This window comes from Pongo pygmaeus, chromosome 10 (assembly GCF_028885625.2).
Source record: "Pongo pygmaeus isolate AG05252 chromosome 10, NHGRI_mPonPyg2-v2.0_pri, whole genome shotgun sequence".
Taxonomy (NCBI): Eukaryota; Metazoa; Chordata; class Mammalia; order Primates; family Hominidae; genus Pongo; species Pongo pygmaeus.
This window is the reverse complement of record NC_072383.2, coordinates 57465169-57477177: the sequence shown is the minus strand read 5'-3', so window position 1 is coordinate 57477177 and position 12009 is coordinate 57465169. Positions and strand designations below refer to the sequence as shown.

Sequence of the window (12009 nt, the reverse complement as noted above, 5' to 3'; positions counted from 1 at the left end):
ATAAATGTTCTTAATGGCACCTAGAATGGTGAATTATTTCCAGGTTTTCAATTTAGTTAGCCCATGTTCATCAGAGAAGCCACTGTCTGTGATAGCTATAGCCTTATGAAATATATGTCTTAATTGATAGGACTTGAAAGTTGAAATGACTCCTTGAACCATGGTCTGCAGAATGGACAGTGTGTTAGCAATTATGAAAACAACATTCATCTCCTTTACATCTCTATCAGAGCTCTCAGGTGACCAGATGCATTGTAAATAAGCAGTAATATTTTGAAAGGCATCTTTTTTTCTGAGAAGTAGGTCCCAACAGTGGGCACATTTCCATTTAAATTTTCCATGTAAATGGAGTTGTAAATTGTAAAGCTTAATAGAAATAAAAGATGATATTATTATATATAACATATACACATATTTCTAAAATAAATAGTCCTTCTGAAATAAGATAGTAAAAGTTCATCTCAATAGTTTTTTAAAAGAAAAATTGGACAATTGTAAAATCTAGAAATAGTTTTCTATAGAAAAATTAATCACTTCACTGTCACTTCACTGGTGTATTGCTCTAAATAAATTCCTTATTCCATTAATATTAGATGTTTATCTTTGGTTAACTATATGAAGCAGCATTTATTACATAGCAGCTACAGACCCAGTTATAAAGTAGTGCACTAAAAAAATATTTATTTTCCTCTGCAATTCAATCCAATTATACTCTGAGACTGAAATTCCTCCCCATAACTATGCTAGAGAGAATTTTATCTTTTTTTCCACTCTAGATATGGGATCTTTGAAAATTATCCTCTTTTGGCTGAGTGTGGTGGCTCACACCTATAATCCCATATTTTGGGAGGCTAAAGCAGGTGGATCCCTTGCACCCAGCAGTTTGGAATCAGCCTGGGCAACCTAGCAAGACCCCATCTCTACAAAAATAAAAAACATTAGTTTCATGTGGTGGTGTGCACCTGTAGTCCCAGCTACTTGGAAGGCTGAAGGAGGATGATCACTGGAACCCAGGAGTTAGAAGCTGCAGTTTGCTGTGATTATGCCACTGCACCCCAGCATGGATGACAGAGTGAAATACTGTCTCTAAAAAAATAAGTAGATTATCCCTATTTTTATTTGAAAGATTTTTTTTCGTTCCTTTCTGCTCTGCTTACTATTTGTGTGTTTTAAAAAGGAGTATAAATCAACAATAATGTTATGCTCATAGATTTTGTTTCCTGAACGGGTGTTGCTTGTCTCTGCTCCACAATGTCTGAAGCCCCAGCTGGCAAGACTGGAACACAAAAACACAAGCCTCTAATGTCACCTAGAGGCTTCTTCAATCACATGTCTGATACTTGGGCAGGAATGACTGAAAGGCCAGGTTCACTTGAGCCTCCTGATTGGAGCACCTAAACATGGCTTCTCTATGTGGCTTGGGATTCTTAGAGCATGATGGCTGTGTTCCAAAATGTAGCATACTGAAAGACAACCTCGCAAGAACAAGGTAGAAGTTAACCTAGACTCAAAAGTTACTTGAGGCTTAAAATAACACAAATGTATGAATTCACTGTTTTGTAAGTCAAAATTCTGAATGACTTGGTGGTTCCTTTGCTCTGGGTCTCACAATCTGGGGGAAAATCTTCCAAGTTCTTTCAGGTTGCCGGCAGTACTCAGGCCCTTGCAATTGTAGGGCTGAGGTCCCCATGTCCTTGGTAGATGTCAGCTGGGAAACCTTCAGCTCCTTAAGGCCACCGGAGTTCCTTGTCACATTGACCCTTCATCTTCAAAAAGTACCAAGGCCTGGCATCTTCTCGTGTTTCAAACTTCTCTGACTTTTTCTTCAGCTGCATATCTTCTGCCATAACAGAATACGATACACTGGGTAGCTTAAACATTTATTTTTCACAGTTTTGGAAACTGGAAGTCAAAGATCAAGGTGCCAGCATGAGCAGGTTCTTGGCGACAGCCTCTGCCTGGTTTACAGGTGACCATCTTGCTGTGTCCTCACACGTCAGGGAGGTAGCTTTCTAGCTCTCCTATTTACTTTTATGAAAGGAATTCCATCAGAAGGATTCCACCCTCAGACCTCATCTAAACCTAATTACCATCCAAAGGCCCCATCTCCAAATACCATCACATTGTAAGTTAGAGTTTCAACATGTGAATTTTGAGGGGACACAAACATTCAGTTGTTGGCAACTGTAAAGTTGGAGCAACCCCCGTACTGAACTCTTGGTCTCTGTGGTAAAAGATATTATAGTACGAAAGCCAAGCCTCTGAACCTAAGTCACCCTGCACAGTAGTAGTATCATGGTCAATGAGGTTTATCCGAGGCACAATTATTGCTAATTGAAGTGTTTTCACAATATCTTGCCATGATGACTTGAAATATAGTCATATATTTCAAGTATTGGCAATTATTGGCAGTCTTTATGGAGACTGAACAAAAAACAAAACAAAACTAAAAAACAATATCACATATTGGGGAAAAGGGGGACTCTCAGGAGATTAGTGCCACCCTTAAAGGAAGCAGGAATGGTAGTCCGATGATATTTTAATTCACAAACTGGCTCGTATAGAAAATAAATAATTTCTGAAAGACAATTGTAAACTACCATGAACTCAACCAAGTAGTAGCTCTGATTGCCACTGCCATGCCAGAAATGGTATCTTTGTTTAAGCAGATAAATATAAATATGCCCTCAAGTACATATCCTGGAGTCATTAATTGGGTGAATGCACTCTTTTCTATGCCAATGAGAAAGGAAAGATGAGAGCCAGTTTGCTTTCATATGGAATAGACCAAAAATAATAACAATACATTTAGAGTTTTTCTTCAAGGATTTCCTAATTTTCCTTTTCTCTCACATGATATAGTATGAAGAGATCTGACTATATGGACCTCTCACTGAACATCACGCTGACCCATTACACTGGTAGCATGATATCTATCAGACCCGTTGAGAGAGAGGTGCTTAACACACTGGAGTTCTTAGAAAGACACATCACTCCTGTGGGTGGGAGGTAAACATAGTGAAGCTTAGAAATCTTCCACTTCTGTACAATTTTTAGGGATTCAATAGTGCGGGTTGTGTCAGAATAGCCCCTCCAAAGTAAAGATACATTATTATACTTTGTACCTCCTACCTTGTAAAAGGAAGTATATTGTCCATTAATCTCTTTGCATTTATTGGTAGCATATTTCAAACCTACAAATACTGCCCTAGCTCATACACTAAGTTATGTGAAAAGCTGCCATCTTTCAGTGGTGTTCAGAGGAAGAAAAGTCCTTATAATGTAAGCACCCTTGCCTGCTGAGAAACACAATCCAACAGGCCCTATGTTGTTGGTGGTAATCAGTGGTAACTATATATAGAGAGAGAGTTTATTTTTAGATAATTAGTACATTTTGCAGTGGTAAATATATATATATATATATATATATATATATTTATATACCACTGATTACCACCACCAACATAGGGCCTGTTGGATTGTGTATGTGTGTGTGTGTGTGTGTGTGTGTATATATATATAAATTGTATCATGTGGGCTTTGTGGAAATCCTCAGTGATATATACTAACTTATAGGCAGTAGCAAATGACCAGGCTGCTGGTCAGAGGCCCATTTAACAGGAAACACCTTTACTACTAGAACTTGAACTAAAAATACTCTGAAGAATAAAAAAGTTTATTTTTAGATAATGGAAATTATTTAAATGGCATGTTCTTGAACCTGAGGGAGCATTAATGTGATTACTAGTGAGACAATCACATTAAAACCTCCCTGGGCTTCAAGACCATGCCATTTGCAACATAGTATCTCATACCTTTTGAAAAACTACTGGCTACTGGGCCCTGGGAAAGAATGAGTGTCTGATATCAAAAGAGCATGGCCAGGGAATTGCCACTTATCGTCTGGATCCTGTCAACCCCACCAAATCACAGGTAGATCCAGCAATGATCCATTATAAAATGGCAATGGTGCGTGTGGGATCAAGCATAAGTAGCACCAGCGAGTACAAGAAAGTAACATGAGCATTTAGCTCAGACTCCCATGGCACCCACAACTACTGCAACAGCACACCTCCCCTAGCCACATATACAGCTATATGAGGGATCCCATACAGCCATCAAGGAGGAGATAAAAAGACAAAATTAGTTTTATGTATGGATCAGTTCAGCATAGACAGCTGCACTGCAGCCTTATCCACGGGTAGCCTTAAAAAACAGAGGTGAAGAAAGATCTTGCTAATGGGAAGAGCTTCAGATGGTGTACCTTGTCATGCACATTGCATGAAAAAAGATGTGGTCTAAGGTTAGGATATGTACAAACTCATAGGCAGTAACAAATGATCTGGCTGCTGGTCAGAGGCCTGGAATGTAAAGGGTAGGGAGAATGGGGACAAAGATGTCTGGAATACAGGTATATGGATGAACGTAGGTGGATGGTCATAAAGTGTGAAGATGTTTATATCACATGTTGGTGCCCACCAGAGAGCATTCACCACAGAAGAGTCACTAAACAAGCAAGCACTCAGAGTGACCACTAAGTTGATGTCAGCCAGCTTCTGTCATTGGCCATGCCAGTGCAGTTATGATGGACACATATAAAGCAGCTATAAGGAAAAAAAAATGGAGGCTATGCATAGACCCAAAAGCATGGACCCTGACTTTTACCAAGGCTTATCTAGGCACTCCTTCTGCCAAGTATTCAATCTGCTGCAATGGAGACAAATGCCGAGGCCAGATATGGGACCATTCCTCCAGGAGGCCAATAGACCACTTTGTAGCAAGTTGTCTACATTGGGGTTCTTCAATCGTGAAAGAGTCAGCATTTCATTCTCATAGGAATAGATGTATTTCACATATGAGTTTGCCTTTTCTGCATACAGGACCTCAGCCAGCACTACTATCTAAACTTATTTGATCCACTGTCTTGTTATCTCACATAACATCATATCAGATCAGGGGATGCACTTTTCAGCAAAGGAGATGCTGGAGAGGACCCTTATATATGTTATCTACTGGTCATTACACCGACTGGATTCAGAGGTATCTGGCCTTATAGAGCATTACAATGGACTCTAAGGGCACAGCTGGAATGTCAGCCCAGAGCCACCAGTCTGCAAAAATGGGGTACCATTCTCCAGAGTTCAGTGTATGTGTTAAATTGATGGCACAACCTTGCTTACTCCCCCTTCTCTTCTCTAATAAACACCTTGCCCACTAAATTCAGTGTCATTGTATGCTTCTTGAGACACCAATCTGTGACATTATAAATATTTTCTCAGTTTAGAAGTGAGTAAGGAACTGCAGATCAGGCACAATTTCTCTTATCTTTGCCTTTGAAATTCATATTCAAGACACAGAACTATGTGAAATTCCTACACATAAAGAATACATATCATCATTAAGCCAGTAGTTTAAAAACAGTTAAATACAGCACACTGATGGGTCTTGAGTCTTTATCCAATTTGCCAGTCTGTGTCTTTTAATTGGAGCATTTAGTCCAATTACATTTAAAGTTAATATTGATATGTGTGAATCTGATCCTTTCATTATGATGTTAGCTGGTTATTTTGCTCATTAGTTGATGCAGTCTCTTCCTAGTCTCGATGGTCTTTACATTTCGGTATGATTTTGCAGTGGCTGGTACCGGTTGTGCCTTTCCATGTTTAGCACTTCCTTCAGGAGCTCTTTTAGGGCAGGCCTGGTGGTGACAAAATCTCTCAGCATTTGCTTGTGGGTAAAGTATTTTATTTCTCCTTCACTTATGAAGCTTAGTTTGGCAGGATATGAAATTCTGGGTTGAAAATTCTTTTCTTTAAGAATGTTGAATATTGGCCCCCACTGAAACCCATCTCACGTGCAGAGACACACATAGGCTCAAAATAAAAGGATGGAGGAAGATCTACCAAGCAAATGGAAAACAAAAAAAGGCAGGGGTTGCAATCCTAGTCTCTGATAAAACAGACTTTAAACCAACAAAGATCAAAAGAGACAAAGAAGGCCATTACATAATGGTAAAGGGATTAATTCAACAAGAAGAGCTAACTATCCTAAATATATATGCACCCAATACAGGAGCACCCAGATTTGAGTGACCTACAAAGAGACTTAGACTCCCACACATTAATAATGGGAGACTTTAACACCCCACTGTCAACATTAGACAGATCAACGAGACAGAAAGTCAACAAGGATACCCAGGAATTGAACTCAGCTCTGCACCAAGCGGACCTAATAGACATCTACAGAACTCTCCACCCCAAATCAACAGAATATACATTTTTTTCAGCACCACACCACACTTATTCAAAAATTGACCACATACTTGGAAGTAAAGCTCTCCTCAATAAGTGTAAAAGAACAGAAATTATAACAAACTATCTCTCAGATCACAGTGCAATCAAGCTAGAACTCAGGATTAAGAATCTCACTCAAAACCGCTCAACTATGTGGAAACTGAACAACCTGCTCCTGAATGACTACTGGGTACATAACGAAATGAAGGCAGAAATAAAGATGTTCTTTGAAACCAACGAGAACCAAGGCACAGCATACCAGAATCTCTGGGATGCATTCAAAGCAGTGTGTAGAGGGAAATTTATAGCACTAAATGCCCACAAGAGAAAGCAGGAAAGATCCAAAATTGACACCCTAACATCACAATTAAAAGAACTAGAAAAGCAAGAGCAAACACATTCAAAAGCTAGCAGAAGGCAAGAAATAACTAAAATAAGAGCAGAACTGAAGGAAATAGAGACACAAAAAACCCTTCAAAAAATAAATGAATCCAGGAGCTGGTTTTTTGAAAGGATCAACAAAATTGATAGACCGCTAGCAAGATTAATAAAGAAAAAAAGAGAGAAGAATCAAATAGATGCAATAAAAAATGATAAAGGGGATATCACCACCGATCCCACAGAAATACAAACTACCATCAGAGAATATTACAAACACCTCTACACAAATAAACTAGAAAATCTAGAAGAAATGGATAAATTCCTCAACACATACACCCTCCCAAGACTAAACCAGGAAGAAGTTGAATCTCTGAATAGACCAATAACAGGAGCTGAAATTGTGGCAATAATCAATAGCTTACCAAACAAAAAAAGTCCAGGACCAGATGGGTTCACAGCAGAATTCTACCAGAGGTACAAGGAGGAGCTGGTACCATTCCTTCTGAAACTATTCCAATCAACAGAAAAAGAGGAAATCCTCCCTAACTCATTTTATGAGGCCAGCATCATCCTGATACCAAAGCCTGGCAGAGACACAACAAAAAAAGAGAATTTTAGACCAATATCCTTGATGAACATTGATGCAAAAATCCTCAATAAAATACTGGCAAACAGAATCCAGCAGCACATCAAAAAGCTTATCCACCATGATCAAGTGGGCTTCATCCCTGGGATGCAAGGCTGGTTCAATATATGCAAATCAATAAATGTAATCCAGCATATAAACAGAACCAAAGACAAAAACCACATGATTATCTCAATAGATGCAGAAAAGGCCTTTGACAAAATTCAACAACCCTTCATGCTAAAAAATCTCAATAAATTAGGTATTGATGGGACGTATCTCAAAATAATAAGAGCTATTTATGACAAACCCACAGCCAATATCATACTGAATGGGCAGAAACTGGAAGCATTCCCTTTGAAAACTGGCACAAGACAGGGATGCCCTCTCTCAACACTTCTATTCAACATAGTGTTGGAAGTTCTGGCCAGGGCAATGAGGCAAGAGAAGGAAATCAAGGGTATTCAATTAGGAAAAGAGGAAGTCAAATTGTCCCTGTTTGCAGATGACATAATAGTATATCTAGAAAACCCCATTGTCTCAGCCCAAAATCTCCTTAAGCTGATAAGCAACTTCAGCAAAGTCTCAGGATACAAAATCAATGTACAAAAATCACAAGCATTCTTATACATCAATAACAGACAAACAGAGAGCCAAATCATGAGTGAGCTCCCATTCACAATTGCTTCAAAGAGAATAAAATACCTAGGAATCCAACTTACTAGGGATGTGAAGGACCTCTTCAAGGAGAACTACAAACCACTGCTCAAGGAAATAAAAGAGGATACAAACAAACGGAAGAACATTCCATGCTCATGGGTAGGAAGAATCAATATCATGAAAATGGCCATCCTTCCCAAGGTAATTTACAGATTCAATGCCATCCCCATCAAGCTACCAATGACTTTCTTCACAGAATTGGAAAAAACTACTTTAAAGTTCATATGGAACCAAAAAAGAGCCTGCATTGCCAAGTCAATCCTAAGCCAAAAGAACAAAGCTGGAGGCATCACACTACCTGACTTCAAACTATACTACAAGGCTACAGTAACCAAAACAGCATGGTACTGGTACCAAAACAGAGATATAGATCAATGGAACAGAACAGAGCCGTCAGAAATAATGCCACATGTCTACAACTATCTGATCTTTGACAAACCTGACAAAAACAAGAAATGGGGAAAGGATTCCCTATTTAATAAATGGTGCTGGGAAAACTGGCTAGCCATATGTAGAAAGCTGAAACTGGATCCCTTCCTTACACCTTATACAAAAATCAATTCAAGATGGATTAAAGACTTAAATGTTAGACCTAAAACCATAAAAACCCTAGAAGAAAACCTAGGCATTACCATTCAGGACATAGGCATGGGCAAGGACTTCACTTCTCAAACACCAAAAGCAATGGCAACAAAAGCCAAAATTGACAAATGGGATCTAATTAAACTAAAGAGCTTCTGCACAGCAAAGGAAACTACCATCAGAGTGAACAGGCAATCTACAAAATGGGAGAAAATTTTCGCAACCTACTCATCTGACAAAGGGCTAATATCCAGAATCTACAATGAACTCCAACAAATTTACAAGAAAAAAACAAACAACCCCATCAAAAAGTGGGCGAAGGACATGAACAGACACTTCTCAAAAGAAGACATTTATGCAGCCAAAAAACACATGAAAAAATGCTCACCATCACTGGCCATCAGAGAAATGCAAATCAAAACCACAATGAGATACCATCTCACACCAGTTAGAATGGCAATCATTAAAAAGTCAGGAAACAACAGGTGCTGGAGAGGATGTGGAGAAATAGGAACACTTTGACACTGTTGGTGGGACTGTAAACTAGTTCAACCCTTGTGGAAGTCAGTGTGGCGATTCCTCAGGGATCTAGAACTAGAAATTCCATTTGACCCAGCCATCCCATTACTGGGTATATACCCAAAGGACTATAAATCATGCTGCTATAAAGACACATGCACACGTATGTTTATTGCAGCATTATTCACAGTAGCAAAGACTTGGAACCAACCCAAATGTCCAACAATGATAGACTGGATTAAGAAAATGTGGCACATATACACCATGGAATACTACGCAGCCATAAAAAATGATGAGTTCATGTCCTTTGTAGGGACATGGATGAAATTGGAAATCATCATTCTCAGTAAACTATCGCAAGAACAAAAAACCAAACACCGCATATCCTCACTTATAGGTGGGAATTGAACAATGAGAACACATGGACACAGGAAGGGGAACATCACATTTCGGGGACGTTGTGGGGTGGGGGGAGGGGGGAGGGATAGCATTGCGAGAGATACCTAATGCTAGATGACGACTTGGTGGGTGCAGCGCAGCAGCATGGCACATGTATACATATGTAACTTAACTGCATGTTGCGCACATGTACTATAGAGCCTAAAGTATAATAATAATAATAATAATAATAATAAAAAGAAAAAAAATCATTGAATTTTAAGATCTTTGAACAATGGCAATATATATTTTTAAAAGGGAGAGTGGATAGTTAAATCAAAATGACTGCTCAAATTTGTAAAGGTAAATAAGAATTGAGCCTTGATTATCATAGATTTAACTGAAAATAAAAGCAACAGAATCCAAAAAAAAACAGTTAAATATGTAATTTTAAGCCCCTTCTTTCTAAACTCTGGTTATCTCTGGTAATCACATGCAGTAATTAATTTTGAGTATGTAGATTAAATCATACACATAAATGTATTTTTATTTTTTATTTTATTAGCAAGCTCACCTTTCTAAGTGAATCATATTTACTTTTAATACTTTTTACTCAGGCTTTATGAAGTATAATTTACTCCCAGGAAAATTCATATTTTGTAGGTATATAGTCTTATGAATTTTGACAAAAGTATACATCCGTGTAACCACTAGTATAATTAAGTGGTCAATTCACTAACTCTACCACCAGCCCATGGAAACCACTGATTGAGGTTTTTGGTTTTGGTTTGTAAATACTTTGTAAATGCTTTTCTTTCTTTTTTTAAAAAAAATTCTGCAACATTGTTTCTTTTTGACAGTTTATCGCCCTTCAGGATCATGCTTGGTATTTTAGAATGACTCCAATTTAGTGATATCAGGACAGCCCTCAGGAATTTCCTTTTTTTTTTTTTTTCTTTTCCTGCATGTTCTGGAACATCTTATATCCACCTGGGGAGAGTTACCACTGCTGCATGACATGATGTGTTAATCCACTTTCCACATTGCCTAGCTCTGGAGCTTTACCTTCTGCCTTTTCTAATCAGTCAAGCTAGCTCCTTCGGTCTCAGAGTTCATTGCTTTAAAGTTCTCAAAGATTCTCTGCTTGAACTGAGTAATCACACACAGCCTCCAAGACTCATGAAATGAAATGAATTTATGTTTCAACTCTAGTAATTCTATCACCTACTTTGTCCCTATAAGTCTTAGATTTAAATGACTTACTGCTTCATTAAGTTGTAAGCCCATTTAATGGGAAACACCTTTACTACTAGAAGTTGCAGGAGAAAATATTATGAAGAATAAAAAAGTTTATTTTAGGTAATGGAAACGAATCTTAATTCAAGCTCTCATTAAGGTTCAAATAGATTATTAAAATGTTCTTCTAAATGATTTCCCTACCTCCAATTTTATTCCACCTTCAGCATTCTATCCTTTGTAAGGACATCTGTATTATCCTTCTCCCTACTAACTCTTCTAATGAAAGTGAAAGATTAAAAAGTGAAGACTAAAAAGAAATCACATGAGAAGCTGATGTAACATTTAAGGTGATGTGCAGATTTATTTAAAATAATGCCTCTGTTCCCTATCCAATGTAATACAATGACTGTTCTTCTAGGAAGCACTTTCAAGAAAGAAATATAGATATATAATATTTGCTTTTCCACTATAGCAACACTGTGTAGTTCATATAACATTTTTTGACCAAGCCTGAATTTCACGTTGTAATAGGAGAAAGCAATTTGGAGATTAGGGGAGTCCTATGTTCTTGTACCTTTTCTTAGTCTGAGAAGAGATTCAAGTTTGCAATACTATTTGCCTTATTGAGTCATAAAATCCTTTATTAAACATTTCCTTATGAGAATCCAAGAAGGATAAATCTATGTAAAATCTATAATTCAAGATTGAATGAATGAATCTTCTACCTGTTTCTTAGAAAAAAAATCTGGGCATTTTTATTACTATTAAGAGCAACAAATGACTCACAAACCCATTAGTTCCCATTCCAAACTGTTGTAATTAAAATGATTATTCTTAATATTTCTTATTACAATTTCCTTATAAATATAATTAGCCTTAATCAGGGCTTCTGATTTATTATTCATTTTACAGTTGAAAACATTGCAATATTCTGGATGAATTTTCCACTTAAGTTGTCCTCATGTTTTCCATGTCTGATATTATTTGGAAATTATCTAATGAATATTAATTTTATATGCACAAGAATAAAATACTAGTTAATAATTAGCTGTTTCTTACAAGTTAAAACTTGAAATGGATAGTCAATATACATGAAAGTAGAAATATTTTATTGCAATTACATTAGAAGACATTTCTCCTGTAACTTTATGTATGGCCTCTTTCATGCTTGATACCAGCTACATCTACATGTAGTCTCAAAAATGGAATCAATGATTTAGCAAATGTTTATTGAGGACTTATTATTCTGTGCAGCAAAAATGGAAACAATAG

At 37.4% G+C, this 12009-nt stretch overlaps 1 pseudogene; it reads left to right on the top strand.

Moving 5' to 3' along the window:
* The first annotated feature begins 2273 nt into the window (after window positions 1-2273).
* On the top strand, window positions 2274-2424 carry LOC129011131 (U4 spliceosomal RNA; annotated as a pseudogene).
* Window positions 2425-12009: the final 9585 nt, after the last annotated feature.